At 35.5% G+C, this 23375-nt stretch overlaps 1 pseudogene; it reads right to left on the reverse strand.

Moving 5' to 3' along the window:
* Positions 1-1398: 1398 nt before the first annotated feature.
* Positions 1399-23050, reverse strand: LOC149422887 (membrane alanyl aminopeptidase-like; annotated as a pseudogene).
* Positions 23051-23375: the final 325 nt, after the last annotated feature.

Here is a 23375-nt window from a genome sequence, read left to right on the forward strand (position 1 = left end):
TAACTCGTTACCTATTAGACTTACCAAAAAAAACTTTTGGCAAAAAATGTAGGTAATTTAGTTGTCTTTAAGTTTGCTTCCAACAATTTGGTTGTAAAACGACCACTTCACAATTATTTTGAAAAAAACAAATTTTGGCACCTTCAATCCAAGATGGCGGGTCGAGCTCGACCCTCCCAAGGTCGAAAACTTTTTTTTTTCCTTAGAGTCCCAATCTTAACAACATATATCAAAATCGCTACTACCTAACCTTTTGCAAGGTAAAACTCCCCACTGACTGGACTAATAGTCTTTATTGTTATTAATTTACATCGCAATAACTCAAACAAAAAATTATGGTGGGAATAAATTCTTCGCTAACTTTTCCGCTCTTCATAAATCTTAAAACTAGCTTAGTTTTGATTGGCGAGAGTGGAATTTAGGTTTCTTCATAGTCCAACTATAAATATTAATTCTTCGCTAACTTTTCCGCTCCGCATAAATCTTAGAACTTGCTTAATTTTGATTGGTGAGAGCGGACCTTAGGTTTCTCCATAATCTAACTATAAATATTAATTCTTCGCTAACTTTTCCGCTTTGCATAAATCTTAGAACTAGCTTAGTTTTGATTCAAAATTCAAAAAAATATTTATTGCACAAAAATACAAATAGAGTACAAAGGGTATAGCTTATAGGTTACATCCTATTTCTTCCAGCTAACCTAAAAAATACACATTATATTACATAACCCAACGATTACATGTTAAAAAATGTATGTAAATAAAAAATAAAAAACAGAGGTATTTAATTTATGCAGGGTAATCATTTAAGGTGTAGTGACATTTGTTTAAAATAAATGTTTCTAGTGATGATTTAAATTTAAGTATGTCGGTTTTTTGTTCGATGCTACGTGGAAGGTTGTTATATACTTTAATGGTCATGTAGTGCGGTCCTTTTGAAATATAGTTTTGTTTGCTTTTGAGATTAATAAGTTTTCTGTGAACCTTGTAGCGTGTTTATGTGTTGAGTTCTTTTGTGGGAACTTTTCTGGAGATGATCGAACTAACATGCATAACTCCATTATATATATGTCCGTCACTGTTAGAAGTTTGAGATTTTTAAAAATTGGTCTACATGAATCCCGGTGATCAGAGTTTGTAATTTTTCGTAGATTGGTGAGAGTGGACCTTAGGTTTCTCCATAATCTAACTATAAATATTAATTCTTCGCTAACTTTTCCGCTTTGCATAAATCTTAGAACCAGCTTAGTTTTGATTGGTGAGAGCGGACCTTAAGTTTCACCATAATCCATAACAACATTAAATACATTATTTGTTGAAAGTTAAATGAACGATTTTTTTTTTGCTTAACAATGAATCCGGCTACATAATATTATCTTTTATGTTTGTAGTCTCACATCTAGAAGTAGCGGTTGTATCGCTGGCTGTACAGTTTATATATCTTTATCGTATAAGGCTGGAAAAGATAACAAACGTTGTTCATAAAGGTGAGAAGTTATCTCCAACAACCATAAATTAGTACAGTCACCTAGAGTGCAAGTACAAAAATAAAGACGACTCACCTGCTGTAAACATTAACAATAACAATATACTCGTGGATATTATAAATCTTACAAAATTTTGGTCTTGAATATTGTAAATATACACTCTTCTTTGAATTTAGAATTTGTCTTATTAATTGAATGAATAAATGAATGAAGTGGAAACTCATCCACTTCCCGACATCCGATCGAGCTGAAACTCGGAAGATAGACTCGTTGTCGATGACAATGCATTTTTTCATGATGACATTATTTTCAATCAATAAAAATTTACGGCAGTTAAAATATGAAATAAGTGTCTGTACTATCCAATTAGAATTTGGCTTAAGTGTTAGCGTTGATGACGCCAGTCGTTGGGGAGGTAGGTTCAATCCTCAGTCAAACAAAAAAAAATTAAATACATCTATTTGTAAAAATAAATGTACAACCCAAAAAACTTTTTTTACATGTTTATTTTAAACCGCAAAAGAGATTGACCAATTGCTCCCGACTATTCGGGCCATTGTCCACTATGGCATACCCAATTAGATATGTTATTAGACTGAAGGTAAAGGAGAGGGGAATAAGACGTGAAAGAGAATAATAAAGATAAAAAGCTGAGAAATACCTATTATTCAGATCTGGAGACAAAAAAAGGTAAATCCGTTGAGGCAATGTTTTCGTTGGTGGATCGATACGATCACGGTCGATCACTAAATATAAATATAAACATTTTATCTATAATGTCGGTAACTTATCTACTACTTGTCGTGTACTAGATCGCCGACTAACTGTTCTTATATATTCGACGTGAACTTTTGTTTGTGAAAAGTTTAAAAAAATTTAATTTTATATATTTATTCGTCATTATAAAAACGGCTAAACTGCCAGAAAAGTTTGTGAGCAGGTTAATTTAATAATAATAATTAAACTGATCACTAAAGCATACAGAGAACATGTGAAGCTCTTGTTTGTAGTCCCCTGGGATTGGCTCCATTTTTTGGGCCTCTTCTAAACAAAACCATATCCGAGAAATAGAAGTACAAAAGAGGTTTATGCGTTACCTGTATATGAGAGAATACACTTAGGACGGGTTGTTTCGGAGAATTTGAACAATTCATCAAATTTCAACCTTCATTTCCGGGTTCTGTGAAAGTCCTATTCAAGTTCTGTTATTATATCGTTATAGGCTAGTTGCTTGACAAAATTTAAATGAAAACAGAACTTGAAAAAATATTTCACAAAACTTGAAAATGAACTTTGAAATTTGATGAATTGTTCAAATCCTCCGAAACAACCCGTCCTTATTATCCTTCCTTCTTCTTAACATGAATGCTCTATTTAATACAACTCAGAAGCACGCCGAATAATATTTTTAAGCAAATTTTTTTAACTAATATCTGGAACTATACTTAATCCACTTATATTGAAAGAGGTTAACTTACAAGTATAATCGAGTATGATCCCGTGCACTGTTTACTCCAAAACCGAGGACTTATCAGAACGCGCCAATCAACAGAACGACTCAACTTATTTACGATTCGGCATTGTCCATCGACATTTTTAACGTCACTTACACGACAGTTCAATAATTACCTTATCTTTTGACGCACGTCACAAATAGTAAAACTGCCCCCATGACTTATTATACTTACATGTGACTCAAATTAATACAGTTTTATGAAGAACGTGAATAAATACATACCGAAAAATTCCGACACTCTCACATTTAGGAAGATCATTACACAAAAGAATTCTTGAAGTTGTTTAAAGAGTAAATGATAATATATCCACTGTTTCACAAATTTCAATCAATAGCACCATTTTTTGTCGATATCAACCGTATCTCTTATATCGGACGAACGAGAAAGATGAATTTAATATCGATTTTAAGTAAGTCCACCCTGGATTTAACGGTAATTATTACCTTACGTGTACCGATCCGCGATAGACGGCTCTGTATAATGTTTCTATGTTTGCGAATAATTATTTCGCAAATTCGCCGATTATTTTCAAAGGCTGCCCAGACTTTCTAATAAATATTATCCAATCGATGTTTACCATTACGACACTGTTTCCAAACAAAAAAATCAGTTCATTCGAATGTTAAAATATTTAAAAAATGTATTTAAAACAAAATTATGTGCACCTTGTATCGTTCTAATTTAGCAATGTTTTGCAAAACACGCAGTCGTACGTATTATGGTGCGTATAAACACGCTAGCCGAACTGCCGAGCTGAACCACGACGTATGCAACGTTTCCATTTTCCATTTGCCGTTGCTTCGTTCCTTTCCAGTAATTCGTGGATCGACACGTACGTTTTTTGTCTTGCTGTCTATATACAGCATTAAAGGTTTGTTGTGTTACAAACATGATTTACGACTGTTAATGTTAATTTTTATTTTAATAACAAACTTACCACACAATTCGCTGTAACCACATACATAGTAGGTACCTACATTATTATATTGCTCTCATGTTATTATACTTCTTTTTGAACTCCATGGGTACAAATTTCTATGGCAATGTACCTACGTACTTATATTTTACTCACTCATTTCATGTTTCGTGCCATTTTGACTATCAAATGTACAGTATACACTTATCACGAGTTCCTTTGTACAACTTGCCTATAATTATGAATCTGCATCAACATGTAAAAGCCTTCAAGGCGTGAATAAATAGAAATATATACATTTGAAAAAAATAGTAGAAAACGAGTGTACCGCTAGATGAATGGGTGTGTCAATTTTGAATCCGCCCCAAAGGCTGACGACAAAATTCTTGTAGGAAATGTTCATACGACCAACTCCTCTCCCTTCTTTCTTCCATGGTAGCAACTGATAAAATTAAACCAACCATCTTGTTGTCTGTACGCTCAACGGTTGACACACAATGGTTGTACCAACCAAATCGAGTCGTCTGGGGTTTTACATTGTCTGTATGTTACCTCTTGAACGCTGCGAAATGCATGTTATATAGGACGTGCGTGACTTTATGCAAGCTGCACGTTGGTAGTTACATAATTCGATACTATGGAATTTGATCGAAGAAATAAGTATAGAAAGAGACACTGCAATTTAAAAAGATTTTATTGTATTTAGTTATGGATGAGAAGCGCCAACATTGACACCAGCATGCAAGGCGAAGGAAGACACGACGTCAGAGGTGCCGTTGTATTTGCTCTCGATCCAGGAGTCGATAGTCTCCCTGTGTAGCAGGGCCCACTCGTAGTTGAGTGCCACGTCTGCGACTGCTGATAATCCAGAGCTGACTCCGGACGGTGACAGATTTGACTTCAGGAATGCAACCACCTGAAAAGCCCATGAAAAATGAACATATATACATTATTAAAATATTTTGGATGTTTGAGAGGTAAAATACTGTTTCATTTACGAGACGTTTCATTACGTCTTATGACTTAAACAATATGGTCAAGGACAAGCATCAAGTGACGCACCAGTAGCACCGATCTAATCAAGCACACTACAGCTGGCAAAGGCACTACCAAGAGAATGGCAAACCTACACGGAGAACAACATTTTTTATTGAGAACATCTTCATTTTATTAGTAATATTCCTAGTAGTATTATTCCTATTCATATCTCCTTCCAGTAAAGTTCATAAAACTGGAAAGACTTCGGTGGCTAGGTCATGTGGAGAGAATGGCCGAGCATCAAGAACCAAAGTCCCTGCTGAGCTCAAGACCGATAGGGAGAAGGAGCCTGGGAAAGTTAAGGTTAAGATGGAGCGACAACGTCCTCAAAGATTTGTCTGCCTTGGAGCTTCGAAACTGGAGAGAGCTGACGCGGGACCGAGATGAGTGGAGGAAGACTCTTGAGGAGGCCAAGACCCACTAGGGGTTGTAGAGCCAAAAGTGATGATGATGATGATCTCCTTCCAGTTCTCGACACCTTCAGCCTCACAACTCCAATGAGTAACCCCAAATTTTACATTTTTTGTATCAATAATTACATTCCAACATAAATACCTCGATAACCTAGATACTGGCTTAGTCCTAGTGAGGTTAATTTTTATGAGAAAAAACGTGATTTATATGTAGTGAGATGCAATAAATAAATAAAATATCTGTATATTTTTTTTAATTGTTATTGTTAGTTTTATTGGTTTAAATTATTTTTGAAGGTTTTAATTTTTCGGTTCTCTAAAAAACGCATCCAATCTATGGACGTGACCCGTGACGTCACTGATGACCAGTCTCAAAAGTTCTACGTTTTTTTTCAACCGGCATTGTATTTTATATGGGAGTCTAGACGTTTTTTATTCGATTACCGCATTTAGCAATATGAAATAAAATTTTATTGAAATTAACATTGTTTTTTATTATCTAGTCACTTTTGGATTTTCTCTTTCGTTCAGGCTTTAAAAATAGACATCTGTTGAAAATTCGACACGAACGAAAATGATATATAGTGCTTTCTCACAATTATTGTAAATATAATTTTTCAATAAGGTTGGATAATCAAGATATGCCCAAAATTCCCGCATTTTCCCCACAAAAAGGTTATCCCCCAAAAAACCCAACTCTTGAAATTCTCCACCAATTGGCAACCCTGACGTGGATGTTGTAGTCAATGTAGGCCATAGATATACTACTCACGTAAACTGTACTGATAAAACTGCAGGTTAAGTCGCACCAACAAAACGATGTATTTTAATGGGATGGAATTTTATTTTTCAATGACGATTTGTAAATTCCACGTATAATAAATAATACATAATAAAACTTATATATTCCGAATCAGCAATTGTTGATCAAAATGAACATATCTTTTAAGCTATATTTATTCCTTATTGGGAATGCCATAGTCTCAGTGACTTGGTTGGGAGTAGCTGGGACTCTTGTGCGGTATTCAGATAAATAGGGAAAAGAATAAACAATATATAAATAAAGAGAGAGAGAGAGATAAGCCAAACTGTTCAGATCTTTTAAAGGTGAACATAATTTTCTTTTAAAATAACGTACCCTATGCAGCTGTGTTCCTTTCATACGACCAATCATGTTGTTGAGCGGTCTGTGTATTTGACCCGTATCTGAAAACAAACAAAAAATAATTGTACTTTAACTTTACGTGTCAGAGGAACACAATCGGGACCTGTTTCATGCCTTTTATTATTTTGAGGCCAAAATATCCAAACAAACCGACAATCATTAGGAATCAAAAGGTATTGCATAATAATTTTCTTTAAAAAAGTACGCCCTCGAGATTTTTATTTTTTTTAACAATTACATTAGAAGCTATACACATGCTGTAGAGATTTCAAAGATGGCAAGCAAAAGACACGGTAATTGTCTTACTTTCGATTTAGTGGTTTTAGTACTAAACTGTCACTCATCGCGTGAGGTTGTGTGTTAAAACCAAACTATATAAATGCTTTCCAAAATGCTTCTTTTACACGACAAATACTGGAAAAAGCCAATAAATCAAGGAAAGGTATAAATAATACAATTATTTCGAGTGATTGTTGTAACGTAAAAAACGTTATACGTACAAGCAGGACAACCTACAGAAGGTCACCTCATACAGTATTCGTATTCGGCTTAGAGTAAGCGAGTAAGCTTATCTTGTCATACGAAGAGATACGCTTGATGATCTTTTAAATATGAAAACGCCGCCTTATTCCATATCTATTTCGTTCCACTACACATATTCTATGAATGTCTTTGCCATACATGAACAAAGTTTTTATTAAAAAATTACTGGAAACATGTGAGTGTTGGTTACTTATCACATTTTAACTAGATGCATTGGCATATCGATGGTTTTTTAATCGTTACAAATATTACGATAACATCAATTTTTAATGATTTCGCAGGCAACTTTTACAATTTTCGGTAAAATATAGTTCTGGTAGCTGGAAATATATTAAAAAAGCATTTCCAAAAAAGCGTTTTGCTGGACTGAATTTTAAGTACACAGAAAAATATTCACGTGCCTATTATAAGCAACAATATTAAGCGCGAAGTCACACGCACCAGCTTTATTAGTATTTGACAGATTTTTAAACCACCCAACCCGCAGGAATATGAGTATGAAAGAGTATAGAGGATATCGCGGACTTTGTTAACAATCTTGTTGATTTGACAAATATCGACCGGTCGCACAACAAACATGTAAAAAAGCAGTAACACCCATTTGTAGCACTATCAAAGTAATATTTTAAATTTAACAAAGCAATTAGGCACAATCGTATTGGATGGATTTCGATTCAATTCAAAAGAGATCGGATCAATGACATCTGAAGAAGTGAGAAATCACGGTTAATACCATAGATAAAAGAATTTGGTTAATACATACACTTCGTCGATCCTCGCGAGGTCTGTTTTGAAGAACTGGAAGACAATTTCAACATTTTGATCGTTGCCGTTGAGAGCGGAGTTGTAGGCGGTCATCAGATCCTGGTCTCTGATTGGCTTTTCCTTAGCAATGGTTTGGGCCAAGAATCTGTAATTATCAAATTACGTTATTTATATAACTAAATAATGACAATTGTGTAACTTGTACTGGCAGACTCTTTGTTAGTTGAATCATAAATCCTATATCCTCAACAACAAAAAAAATGTCGTACGAATTAACTATGGAACCTTTCATAATAGGCTATGCCGCCATTGTATTGTGTGTATGCTGACGTCATTGCCATCACAAACTCAAATGGCACAAAACCAAAACTTTGTAAAAGAAACAGAGGTTTTATATCTATGAGGCGATCTGCCAGATTTGGATAGGTGAAAACCGCAAGGAATCGTAAAAACTTTAAGATTCGAGGTAGGTATTAGTCCAAAGTAAGGCAAAAGAATCGTCAAGAGGAACAGTCAAGAGCAACCACCACTGTCCCGAACCGTCTTAAGAACCATGGTAGATTGATAAAAGCCTATGTTAATACGACATTCACGAAATCCGTCAGGAGACAAATGCCGGCCTCCAAAGTGGCAGATAAGCTCTCATGTATACCTTTTTAGATATTGTCGTTCAATATGCAAAATAACTGGCTTATTAAGGAATTAACTAAGTGAGCTCTTAGAATTGAAAAAAATTGTATACACGGTCCACACAATTATTGAATTAATCTAAGTCTCAATCAATCAATTCCATTCCATATCAGTGAAGCAAAAGTTGCTAGTTATAACTAAAGACCTCACGAAATAAATAACTCGCTTTTTTGGTGTTAAAAAATACATACGGACTGCCTATGCACATTAAAGTTATTATTTCAATACGAAACTGTCAATTTATTAGTATTTTTAACTTTTACGTAGTCTTATTTCGTTTAGGAATGTAAATTCATAGACAGATGCGCCAGTATTACCAGCGTATATCGATTTCTTGTTTATTGCATTATCAATATCAGTCTGGCTATCAAAATTGCGACCATGTTCGGAAAATCGGTAGTTAAGCCTATAGATCTTAAGTTATTGATTTCCCTGTGCTAGAACCCCAGATGGGTCCCTCCATCGTTTCTCACGTCAAGACTACGTTTGTTTTTTTAAAACGAAGCTACTATTCAAAGATTCCAAAAGCCCTGACTGTTCCTACACGACACAATATTCATTTATACATACCAAAAACGTGTAAGTGTTCTCATCCAAGGCAGTTTGTTTGTGTTCTTGTGCCAGTGTAGCCAGTGGAGAGACAACATTGATAATAAGATTGACAATAGGCTCAGGAATCATAGATTAAGATTCTTTGGGTACGTGCTGTTACACCTTGTATACTGTGGATTGACTGGTGAAGCATTTCAAATGCACATCAAATCACGGCGACATCAAAGTTTTTTTTTAGTTTTGATCATATAAGTTTGTTAACTATCTTACCATCACGCCGTTTCTCTGCAGGAGTAGGCAGAAAGGATGGATCGCAAAACAACTCGGTCTTGAAACACACTTCTTGCTTCATTAACATTCAATATCCCCACTGTTATTTTGACTCTTGTGGCCCGACATGGCCCGACTCAAGAATTTATTTCACTCTATCCAACCATCTCTTTCTCGGGCATCCCCGACTTCTTTTACCATTAACATTCGCATCACATATATTCTCCTTACACTCCTTTCTTCATTCATCCGCTCTACATGCCCAAAGCAACTAAGCGTCCCCTTCTTAATCTTACAAATTCTGCTTCATCGGCCCCTCATTAATATTTTTTTATTTATTTTGATTAACCCCTTTACTTGATGAATAATTGAATTATTTATTAACAAGTTTCCTTCCTCAGGGCAAAATATACAAATAAGTTAACATTACAAAATAATGGGTGAAAATAAAATATTACTAAGCGTTGAAGTGGGGGGGGGGTTGAGGCTTGACTAGGGATTAGTGAAGAGTGGGGGGAAGAGCTGAAAGGGAGTTCATTATCATTTTAAAAAAATATATCTTACAGTTCCATCTTTAGACCTTTTCACCATCCCTTTCAGCTCAATCCCCCACTTTTCACTAATCCATAGTCAGGCACCCCTTTCCTATAACAAAATATACACAAAACAAAGAAGCATTGTTTTATGTAATTATTCATCTTATGAACGCCCTGGTGGGCTCGTTGCTTATGGATTGTTTCCGTACCTCCACATTTATCATTACGCGGTCTGTATTGTTTTCTTTCAAGATTTCATTTTCATAGAATTTAGCTAACATAACTTGTGCAAATATAAGATTTTCTTACTTATTAAGCGATGCCTCGTTCGTAGTGCATCCCAACGCTCCTAGAATTACAAGCTGTTCGTTGACAAAATTTCCATTGATATATTTGTCCCACAACTTGTCATAGTGTGTTGCGTTTCCACTGCGCAGAGCACTGCAGTAAACGTGCTCGCGAAGATTTGGGTTAATTCTGTAAAAAATCAATATCGGAATTAGGATCGCAGCCGTAGTTAACATAAATACAGTAATCACAAATATGTATAACTTAGATACATATTACTCGCGTTCAGAAAAAATAATCCAGTAAAATTGAGATAAATGTAATAAAAAACACACTTTAAATCTTTTCAAATACTTACCGTAAAAAATCTAAAGCTTATAAACCTCTTTGTAACATTTGTAGATATTATTATGTGTGAGGGCGCCGACTTCCGCTTTACTTTTCCACTTTCCGCAGTTACTTTTACAAGGACATCACTATCTACGTACTACAAAAATGAATAGGTACCGGTGGAATTGTTATTTTATGATGTTTTGCAATTATGCTTACGATGTGTTAGAGGTAGCCATTAATTGTTCGAACTGTTCCGATGCATCTTCGATGCAAGCCTTTTGTCCCAGGTTGCAGGCGAAGCTAAGTACGGTTCCACGGAAAAGCTTGGTCAGGTGGGAATCGGTTATTTTTTCTACAAGGCCCAATTCAGTGGTGACGTGGTCCAATAAAGTCAATATAAGTGTCTGTAAATTAAAACAGCCACCATCCAGTCAGATTCAAGAACATTTTTGTAATCATTGGGTTATTTTCTAGATTTGTTTCACGCTTTGGGGATGATATTAAAGAATTATAACATTCATCCACATACGGTATCGATCAGCCCAAATTTTAATATTGATTTTGTGATAATTGAACGGTTCCTGATATAATCAACAGTCATGTTGTCATGCTTCTTTCCGGTAGGTACTAACTTTCCACTGAGTTGACATATTCTGTCACAATTTAAATATCTATATTTTAGGTATTCCTCTACAACATTTATGTATTTGATTGAATAATCACATTATGTACATCGTATCGCCTCCTGCCCTCCGTCGCCTGGTCCCAAGAAGCGAGCAGGCCGCTTGCCTCCCTAGCTCGAGACGAAAAAAATCCTACCATCACTAAACACCCGCCATCCGAGAGCACATTCGAGGGCGCTTAGACTCTTGCTCTCTGATGCCGCGCCGCACGGTGATTCGCCCCATAAAAGCTAGGAGGTATATAAATCGTTTGGAATTTTAGAACTATTACGTCATGGAGGTATTACCAGATAGAGTGTATGACAAATGCATTCTTAATTGAGGTGGTTAATGCACGGGTTGACTAATACCTGAGTCCGAAAGTTTGGTAATCGGTTTATGAAATGTTCAGATGCTGTTAAATGCTTCTTGCGGTGCGACGTTTAGGGTTGTTTATTGAGTTTGATAAAATAGGGTTTACTTTGGAAGGTATCAAGTATTGTTTACTAATACATCAATATAAACGATTTTTTTAAAAAATTTTATAACTTGTGTGTTTTTATTTGGTCAAATAATATTATATTTCTAACTTATTTTCGAAATGTGTATAAAAATCGCAATATTTTTTTTTTTCTAATAGAGCAACTAATTTTTTATTCATATCAGTTTCGATTTCCCGCACGAACGTGCATCAAGCTTATTTTGTTATCTTACAGTCATCAAATACGAGATTTGCAGGCAGGAATTGATATGGAGGAGTTTGCCGATGAAAGAAAGTTTAATAATTATTTTAAGCGTATTTGAAGTCAGATATAGTGCATCCGGCATCAAAGTCTCTCTCTACTCGAAGCCCCATATGTGATCAACGGCCTCCAACACCGACTTTGAGAAGACAAGTAATCTCCGTACTGAAGCATGTGTAGATTACCGTCTTAGGGGGCATTTCACTATCTCTGATTATGTACTGACTAAGCACTAATCCGCGAATTAGTCATTTTTTCGTTTTCACTATATCTGAAAAACGCTAACGCTCGGGTTAAAGTTCGATTTGACTAATCAGTGCTCGAACCTCACGTTAAGCGCTATTCCTCGAATCAAAGATGGCGTCAAAACATTCCGAGTTTGACAGCGGAGAAGTGATTCGAATTTTGTTGCGAATTATTATGGATACCGAGGTTTTTGATTTACAGAAGCAGATGAAAGGGCGGCGATGCGAAGGCCGCAAGTTTTAAGAGCTCGAATGAATTTGAATGCTTGTATGATCCATCCTGAATTATTTGATTGTGTTCAAAATAAGAAACTATGTATTAATTCGACACGAATCTATCTAAAATGACCTTATAATCAACATAACATAACCAAAAAAATGCACACTTTGCGGTGTGCGGACTATGGCGGGAAACTGGATGACGGCGTTGACCACAGATCAATTGGCGTTGACGCTAGCATTCCTTAAACTCGATCAGCATAAAATAAAGTGTTATTTTGGAATATCTTACCTGTTCAAGGCGCATTATTCCCGTTTCGTAGTTAATATCCACATGGAGTACAGGATATCCGCCCTGTGTGGTCCAGGAGGACATGACTGCGGTCACATTGTAGCCATTGTAATTCGTCAAACTTCCATCAATTACTGCTTGCCGCTGCAGGGATTCAAACAAGTCCTCAGGATAGGACGGTCTATACATCCTGGAAAAATGGTTTTGTTTGTTCACATAGTTCCTAAACAACATTTTGTCTATTTTCATAGTCGATTAAAAGTAAACAAATTCTATGCCTACACACATGTAAAGTGTTGGTATTTATTAAATGTAGATTAAGCATAATAACAACAAATAAACAATAAGTCGCATAAACCTTTACAAATAGAAGAGAGGGACCTGCTTATTCTAGACAGCAAAAAATACCTTGGCTTACATATTGATAAATATCTGACATTTAAACAACACGTAGAAAAATTAAAAGCAAAAATCATCCCACTAATTGGTGTATTTGGTAGAATTGCCCATCTCCTACCAACAGAGGTAAAGAGGGGCTTATACTTTAGTTTAATCCAGTCCCATTTAAGTTATTTAATAGAAATATGGGGAAACACATACATTATATACCTAAATGATTTACAAACAACACAGAACAAAGTTATTAAAAAATTCTTCAATTATAACCCGGACACTCCCACAAAAAAAACTATATCAGGAAATGAAACTCTTGAAAATAAGAAAATTGTACGAAACTACAAAATCCAAAATGGACTTATACACACAAACACAACATATAAACAAACGTCACAAGTACACGAACATTATAATAGGCAACATAAAAAAATTGTACACAAATACTGTAAGGACTGAAAGTGGCAAAAGAGGCATTGGCCACGAGGGTGTTCATATATACAATCTCCTTCCAGACAACCTTAAAACGGAGAGTATAAATGTATTTAAAAGAAACTCTTTAATCTTAAGTTATCAGAAATAAATTAGAAAACTACTTGTATGTACTTATTTGATTTAAGAAAGTGAAATGTAAATTTCTTTTATCTTAATAAGTAAAATAAAAATAACGCATATATTAAAACGCTGAAAATATTTATAAATATCATGGTACAAATATTATATTCAATGGTAACATTTTGGTTTCACGTAATGAGTAGTTTTCAAGCGTTTTTTTAATAATTTTGTCACAGGGTTATTTATTTAGAAAAATTAGCACGTTATCAATGTATTGTGTACTGAAACACGCTATTATATTGTGTGTAAGGTTGCGTATAAACAGGACAAAATTTGTGCGAGCTGAACCACGAATTCTGGGAAAGGAACGAAGCAACCGCATGCGGCGCGAAATATGAGAGCGGGACACGGTGTGTAGCCTTGTATGATGTCATTTATAAGCATTATAATATTAGTGTCACTCACATCTTGTTTAGGTATTCATTCAGTGCCTTCTTGAATGTCAACTCTCCGATCCAGTTCTCTATCATCCTGAGAACGGATGCTCCCTTATTGTATATGAGGGTGCGGAAGTGGCCGTCGATTTGTGTCGGGGTGATCACGTTTTCATTGGAGAGTGGATTTGACATCACAGAAGTGTCGCCCTGCAACGCCGTGTGCACCTCGGCCGGGATGAACTGGGTCGCTAAATCTAAGGGTTCAACCTAAAATAAGGCATTTAGATGACACTACTGCACTGATTTATCTAGTCAATTTTACATACGGTTTGTCTAAAATCATAGAAATGGTTAGTGGCTCGGCCATTTTCAAACATTTGGATTTGAGGACAACCAAACCGAAGGTAAATACAAAAATATCCAGTACTACTCAGAAGTATCTGAAGCGTGCCATCTAAAATCAGAAAATAACGGTTTCTTGGTCTATTTTTTATAATTTAAATCAAAAATAAATTAAAAAAACACCATTGATCAGTACTAGATATTAACTATTGTTTCGTACTTTGGGTAAGCTTCGGTTTATGGGTGAAATTCCTAAAAATTAAAACTAGTTATTTTTATACTAACTTTGGGCCGGGGAATCCGAATCTGGAAGAATTAGGTGGCGGCAAGCAATATTAACTGAATTACACGAATTTAAAATTTCGACGCACAAACAATTTAACTGGCCATTTTGAACGCTTTCTGACAATAAAACTAGTTATCTTTATACATCTTTATACTAACTTTGGGGCGGGGAATCCGAATCCGAAAGAATTAGGTTGTGGCAAGCAATATAAACTGAAATACACGACTTAAAAATTTTCGATGCAAACAATATGTTATTTTACGTTATTGATATTACTGCTTACTAGCAACACTTAATTTTATATGGTGATATATTTTTGGTTATTTTTCTATGGATTTTATTGTCAACAACGGGTCGAAAATGGGGTATTGTATTTTGTTCTGCATCGAAAATTTTTAAGTCGTGTATTTCAGTTTATATTGCTTGCCACAACCTAATTCTTTCGGATTCGGATTCCCCGGCCCAAAGTTAGTATAAAGATGTATAAAGATAACTAGTTTTATTGTCAGAAAGCGTTCAAAATGGCCAGTTAAATTGTTTGTGCGTCGAAATTTTAAAGTCGTGTAATTCAGTTAATATTGCTTGCCAGTTAATAATGTTAGCAAAATTAAAATATAAAATGCATATTTTTTCGTCTCCCCTGACATAAAAACTCACCTTTCGTGATAATAAACCTAAATCTAACTGTTTGAATATGAAATATTACTGAAATTATAAACATGTTATTTTACGTTATTGATATTATTGCTTACTAGCAACACTAAATTTTATATATCTTTGGTTATTTTTCTATGGATTTATTGTCAAAAAAACGCATCGACAATGGCGTTGTATATTGTTTGCATCTAAAATTTTAAAGTCGTGTATTTCAGTTTATATTGCTTGCCACAACCTAATTCTTTCGGATTCGGATTCTCCGGCCCAAAGTTAGTATAAAGATGTATAAAGATAACTAGTTTTATTGTCAGAAAGCGTTCAAAATGGCCAGTTAAATTGTTTGTGCGTCGAAATTTTAAAGTCGTGTAATTCAGTTAATATTGCTTGCCGCCACCTAATTCTTCCAGATTCGGATTCCCCGGCCCAAAGTTAGTATAAAAATAACTAGTTTTAATTTTTAGGAATTTCACCCATAAACCGAATTTTTTCCCGTACTTTTAATGGACTGCAATTTTAACGAGAAAGTTTTTATGTATATCACAATGAAAATTAGAAATGGGGAAAAAGAGATCATCACCTTGTGAATGATGTTTGTTTCATTTGGAAATTCTGCTGGTTTCTGGAAGGTTCCATGGCCACTATTATTAGTTCATAGATGTACCTACATCTAATAAGCACCGCTGTTTCCACAACACGCAATGTTTTGTGATCACCACACGTCACTATTCAACTTGGGGGTGATAATTTAGACTCTTTTACGGACAGAGCAAAATAATATGCAACTTTCAACCACGACAAATATTCGAAAATAAAACAAATAAACGCTTTTGCGTTGGTCTTCTTTTTTCAAATTTTCTTTCTTGATTTATTCCAAGGTACCTTTAGGAATGGAAAAAAAAAAGTGGGTGTGTCAAGCCTACGCAAGACAGAAGTGAAACTTCTAGTATTCCTCTCTCTCTATTTTCATTTCATCATCTCTATTTTCTCTCTTAGGTTAGTTTGAAAATTAGAGGTTAAATAATTCAACGACGAAGCATGGATTTGCTTTTTCTAATATTTTCTTATAGATGAATGACGTTCGATTAATGTATAGTTCCAAAAATTTTCAATTTATTCACAAGTATACAATATTACATAAATAACAATATTACAATTAAAAATTACAAAGAAATTACAATGACAATGATGTGTTCATCACCTCTATCTCGTCACTACTCATTTTTAACACTGAAATTCTGTACCAAACCGTATGAACCACAATCAATTACGTATTTCACTCGTATTACACTCACGACGCAGTATACTAACCAAGCAGCTGATGCTTGGCGTGGCGCAGTTCGCTGGTGTCTGAGAGAGAGGAAAGAAGAGAAGAGAGAGAACGTTCGTGAGCGGCTCCCCCACCTCAACAAGCGCATATGGTGAGAGAGGGACAGTGAACGGTGAGCGGTGGTGGGGGTACCCGCATTTTCGTGTCGATCCTGACTCGGTTTTACTCCGTCCCCGAAAATCCATTACGCGCCTAAAGAAGTTTCACTTCAAAAAAAACTGTTTCATATTAAACAACAATATTATTGAACGAAAATATAATCATTCCGTTGATTTTGTTTTTTTTTGGACTAATCTTAAATTTGAATTAACTGATGGAGGACGTCCAATCTGTGCGTGAGTTGACGGTCATCTTGAACGATTCCCGGGAAGTGATTTGTATTTGAACGGCTCTATGGTCAGCTTGCAAGATTTGTTAACAATCCTCAAATACTTAAAAGTCATACTATATGGTGTGTTGAGACCTTCTTTACATATTTGATATACTGCGATGTATAACTATTTCGATTGTTTAAAGGAGCGAGAACTATTTAACGACATTCGAAACCTCTCAGCAATTATTTGGTCATAAAAAAAGTAGCCTTTCAGATGAGGTAGAGTAATGAGCTAAATATATAAATATACCAAGTGCCCTCAAAAACTATCCAGTATTAAAAATTCAGTTAATATACAATTATACAGGTAAATACAATTACAAAAATTAAATAAAATACTCAGACATAGGGTACATTCATTTGCGTGCATCTAAACAAAGATTTAAAAACAAAACAAAATAAAATAAAAACTCACTCAAATGACAAATGGTTACATAGAGGTGACATAGAGAGGTGATAGACATTTTTTTTAATCAATATAAATTATCGACGAAAATACTTCAGCTTATTATTTAGTTGACATATTTGGGTCAGAGAGCTAAAATAAGTGATATTATTTTTAAATATATTCAAGTGAAACATTTTAATGGTGTCTTAAACAATGAGAATTGGGAACAATTATATGTGATATAAATATATTATGTGACCAGATAGGTTGGACCTATTTATTTTTTTGACCTACACATATTATGTGACTACGTTGGAGGCCAACACTGCATCATTTGGTTAAAGAGTTGAATTACGTGGATAGAGGCAGTAAAAATTCGAAAGAAGTGGAAGAAAGCAGCTAGAATGGTGTTGCATGAATACTGTACGGGACGTGTTTGCCTGCACAAGAAAAGACTGTAAATAATAAGCACCGGCACACATTAATCCTCAACCTGGGTAATGATTTACGTAAAACACCGTGTGGTGTTCTATCCAAACCAACATAAAAGAAAGACGATTCAAATCAAAATTCACATTTTAATTACAAGTATTGTACTGGTGTACAGAACGTACAAAGGAGTGTAGCTTATAGCTACTTCCTATTTTTACAGCCAACCCAATTCACAAGAAATAGTTAAATGTATTTCAATACAACTGGGTTTTAAAACACAGATAGAAAACTGAGACAATCGGAATTCTTTCAGCGATAATTTCAGATTGGATCACATTATGCATCATTGCGTCAAACGATACAGCAAATGGCGTAGGCGACTTAGTTTTTTTTGCCACCTGGTAACAGATTGATGGATTTTTCAACTGGTAAATATTACGATTTGGAAAAAGGGGGTCATCAATCTTGCAGGTGTTTACTTCAAGATATTGATACAGTGGTTGGCAACAACTTAATCTAGTTGTATGATATGATATTCGATACAAATACCTCTGTAGGTTATCCAACATTTACCCGCCCTGGTATAAGTAAAGAATGGTTACTCTCGAAATGACTCTTTATTGTAATATAACGACTCTAAATTTATACAGGGTGTCTGGGGGTAAAGTGCACTAACTTCGGAGGTGATTCTATATGATGGTAGGAGTAAAAAAGATAAATAACTTTTTCCGAAATTCGATCTTTATTTTCTCATACAAAAAGACATACATACTAAAAATCCTTAGTGTTAGGACAAACTTACCCGATAAATTCGCTGTGAATTTGCCGAAAACGAGGTGGCAACGTTGTAAATGGCCCGTATCCGTTGAAACAAAGGTAAATAATAATATTACGCTAAGTTTTTACAATTATGCTACAATTCGTATGTTTTAAATCAAATTCAAAAGAGAACTGTACTAAAATTAACAAACTTTAGTAACACATTGAACCATAAAATTCATTAATTATTAATCACTTACTAATGTCATTGCTTTTGATTAATTAAATGAATTCAATCTCAGAATGTCCATTTTCCGTGTGTAATATACCTACATCATATAGCCCGTAAACCTAATAAATGTCTGACCATTCTTCGTAGGTGAAGCCAGACATTGTCATAGTAATTAAAATTACGCGCAAGTAAACACAATGTTAAAAGTAAGTCTTTGGAGAAAACACGCACTAACTGAATGAAGCTTAGATTAAAACAATCAAGTTTTTAAAGTTAAACGCGGATAAATACACTAAACTATCAGATCCTTTGCAAACAAACAAAAATTATTGACACAGATTTAGACTGACGGAATGACAGCGCTTGGGCGCGGGACGGTAGATTTAGCAACAGTACAATAATAATGCAAGACACACACGGCGCGGTGGACCAATTATACGTTTTTACCTGAAAAATACCACTAAATGTTGGAATTTCTAAAAAGTTTTTTTTAAAATTATTGTACTATCACGAAGAATCACCTCCCGAAGTTAGTCCGGGACACTTGTATATAACGACTCTAGACCTACAAAGTTTCTACATGAGGGGTTAGTGAGCACTACGCGGGACGATCCAAATATTTACAAAGTGTTAGTACAATAAAAATGAAAATAACAGGAGAGTTTTCTGCCCGTCGATCGGCAATCCCATCAAGTACCTATGTGCGTGGCGCTCGGACTGCCCTGAAGCGAGGATCGGCTACTGCTCCCCCCGCCAGGTTGCCTGAAGATGCCTCAACCAAATTTAGCTGAAAAAGTTGGGTAAGCACACGAAGACCCTAGGGAATATGTAAGCGTCAGGAATCCCGCGGGGGGGGGAGGTAAATCTCCAAACTAGAACCGGACACCTCATCACGCCCGCACTCATTGAAATTCATATGTAATGAAATAGTATCCCATATAAATGAAAAAATATATCTCAATAAATCTTACTAAATCAGGTAATCTGTACTCCAAGAGTCTTGCAAATCCTTCGTTCAGCCAAGCGTCACTCCACCAGTGACAAGTGACTAAATCTCCGAACCACACGTGGGCAATTTCATGGGCCACATTTGTGATAACCAGCTGTTTGTGTTTCGATGAGGACTCAGTGTTGTGGTACATTAGGTAATTCTCCCTGGAATTAAGAAAAAATATCATGCGTCGTTTAGAAGCGCCAGTGAGAGGTTACAACGGAGTTATCTTCAGAATTCCTTATGAAATAATAGAATTAGCCAACCTGTAAGTCATTAGTCCCCAATTCTCCATGGCTCCCACCAAGAAATCGGGTATTGCCGCTTGGTCCAACTTCATATTTGGGTCCATGCTAAAGTAGTCGATACCGGTGTAATTGCCCATGACTTTGACAAGCGCTTGTCCACAAGTAAAAGCATACTGCCCCTGGTCGCTAGCTCCTGGACGTGCGTAGATTCCAAACTGGTTTTGTTCAGTTATCTCCGTTTTTCAGCGACTTTGAACTCTGACACGATGAAAGCCAACAGGTACGTTGACATAATTGGTGTCCTCATGAACGTTTCTCTCGTTAACCCATTTGGCCTGCAATATTAGATAATGAACACCGAATTTATCTATGTTTTTTCTCTTCTGAGAAGAATATGAGGGAGAACGGGAACACAAAATCTATTATCTACACTTTTTGCGATGGCAATTCGTCCAATATAATCGGTGAACATTTTAAGCAGTCATTTTACTGCAATTGAAGATAAAAATGTTTGAGTGTAAAACAGTTTTTTTGTTAAATTCTTGATGATATTAATATGACCATGGATTTCCTCCGCAAACTACCTGTTTCAAAAATATAACAAGATACAAAAAAAATATAAATAGAAAAGTAAGAAAAACATACAGTACTACTGCGGTCCCATTAATGGGCATATTGGAAAGAGATGGGCTGTAACTTGTTGGGCGATCAATGGTCAACATGAATACAGCTTTGTATTCGGGCTCATCCAAGCTAGGGAACACTTTCCTAGCGTGAACTGACTCAAACTGTGTAGTTCCGAGCCATCTGGAGAAAAAAACAAATATTTTAGAATGACACAAAAATACAGATATCTTCTTTTATGCACATCTACCAAGCCAAAGGAGCTTTAAAAATCAAACTCAAAGTGTCAAATCACATATTTTTTCAGGATAGTCGCTAACATTGATAAACCTTCTTGTATATTTTTTTTTAGTATTGATTTCTTAGTTTAATGACTTTTATCCTTTAGTTTAGTGATTTGTTTTGGGGTATTATGCCATGTTGCGCAATTTCCTTCTTTAGCCAACCTTTCTGACAGCATTGCAGTGTCCATCATCAGGGCAGATTTGAAATCAGGGTAGTTTACACAACACGGCATAGTACCCCAAAAACAAATCACTATAATACTTTTGGCCGTGAATATCTCAAATCATATATTTATCCTTTATTGTTAGATGGTGGCATTTTTAAATGTCTTTAATGTGGAATTTTAGACTCTTGGTGGACGATGGTGGTTCGTTTTCAATAAGAATGGATATAATCAGCCAGAACAGTCAGTAATTCAATAATACTAAGACACAGAGCCACATTTGCAAAAAGCGGCATTATTTTATGTTTCAATTTTTGACATTTTCGCATTATTATGAAATTTGAAGGAGGTACCATTACTCATCAAATTAGTTCTTCAACGATGGAGAAACCTGTCGTATAAAATATCTCTCATCTGAAAATTCACTGTCAGCAAGAAGGCCAAGACTTTAATAAATGCTTAAGAAAACTAGCTGGGGATGCAATACAAACACTCCACAAACAGCTGAGTCTGGCTTGGTCTATTTGGTAGCCGAATATTGTGTTCCAGTGTTGGCCAGAAGAGCACACACAAAGAAGATCGACGTGGATTAAACACTGCTCTGCACACGGTGAATGGAAAACTTTCCTCCACTACAATGGCTCCCTGTCATCTCGAATATTGCGATGCTAAAACGAGATACAGCAACCCTCAGGTAACACAAAAAGTCTCTCAATAGCAACATTTTACTTCAAGATGACCTTGCAAACCTCCCAGATAGCCGCCTTACCTCCCAGGAGACCCTTCTAGGCTGAAGGCAAAACTCTACTTCTATTACGACACTCCCAGAATTCTATATCCCTCGAAAGAGTTGGACAACCGCATCCGGTTCAGTCACAGCCGTTGTACATACATAATGCATAAAGGGGGCCTAAAGGATTAAGATTTGTGGACATATTCAAACAATCGCATAAGAATGTCCCATCAGTTCCCTCTTCACCTGGGCTGATTCATGTCACTCCCAAAACCATCAACTGGCTGAATAATCTCAGCATCCTACTTTGACCTCCACCAACTATAATAAGAAGTATTATTTCTGAGGAATAATTATTAGCCTGAAACTGAACTTGAACTATTGTGGAATTTTCCATGGCAAGTACTCAAAAATAATTGGGGATCTTAAAGACGTGAAGTGAAGGAGCCGTGTACAAAAATGGGCGGTCCGGCGTATTGGACGAACATACGGTCGAATTTGCCGAATTATTATATCCGTGGACATCGGTCTGAAAAAAAGAAATTATAGTTACGAATTTGACTATGGTTGAGAATTAATTTACGTGTGAGCTGTTATTAGAACTTATTATTTGACAGAGTTATTAACTCTAATAACTCTGTTATTAGAGTTCAAATAATTGACTTACTTGATGGTGTTTTCTTTAACGTACGAGCTCCTGTAGAATCCGTTCATTTCCTCTCTTATTTTACCGGTGTACTTAGAGAATATAATTGTGTAAAGTTGGCCAACAATGAAATTATTGCCAACAGTTAGTACCAAAAAGTCGTTAGTGCTATTCCGAGTAATAGGGGATGTAATAGGAATATCTAAACCGAGACTTGTAATGTTGATGTCAGTCTGTGATATGACGAGATCTTCATAAGCATGCAAAGTAATGGTTTTGAGATTAGCTACTCTTGGTTGTACTGTCAATGTTAGTTCTGCTTCGAATGTAAACAGTTGAAAATTTGGCACGATTCTCAGTATGTATTCAATAGCAGAAAAGTCTTTTGGTAGTCTGTAATCTTCGGCCAGGGTCTTCTCTTGCATGAAGAGTCGGCCCCCCGAGTCGCGGGACGCGCAGCACTGCAATGCCACAGCTACCACCAGAAAGATCGTCAAGGGTGTCATCTCTGAAAAATGCAATAAAATATATATTAACATCAATAATCACTAATCTTTTTTGTATCCTTTTTCTATTACACATTTCATTCAAAATAATTGACATCGTTTTCAATAATAATTATCATAAAATACGCGTAGGCATCATCTTTTATTGATTTATCACATGACGGAGAAGCTGTCAATCATAAACTGAATCATTTCATTAGCTACAGAAAGATTACATTTCAGACTATTTTCCTGTCAAATAATTTAGCATCCATCATGATATCACGTTATTGATTGGACCAATGTGAGATTATAGGTTTTTACTAACGTGCAATGATAATCGCTG

The sequence above is a fragment of the Hesperophylax consimilis genome, chromosome 6 (assembly GCF_061612785.1).
Source record: "Hesperophylax consimilis isolate HC1 chromosome 6, BYU_Hcon_1.0, whole genome shotgun sequence".
NCBI lineage: Eukaryota > Metazoa > Arthropoda > Insecta > Trichoptera > Limnephilidae > Hesperophylax > Hesperophylax consimilis.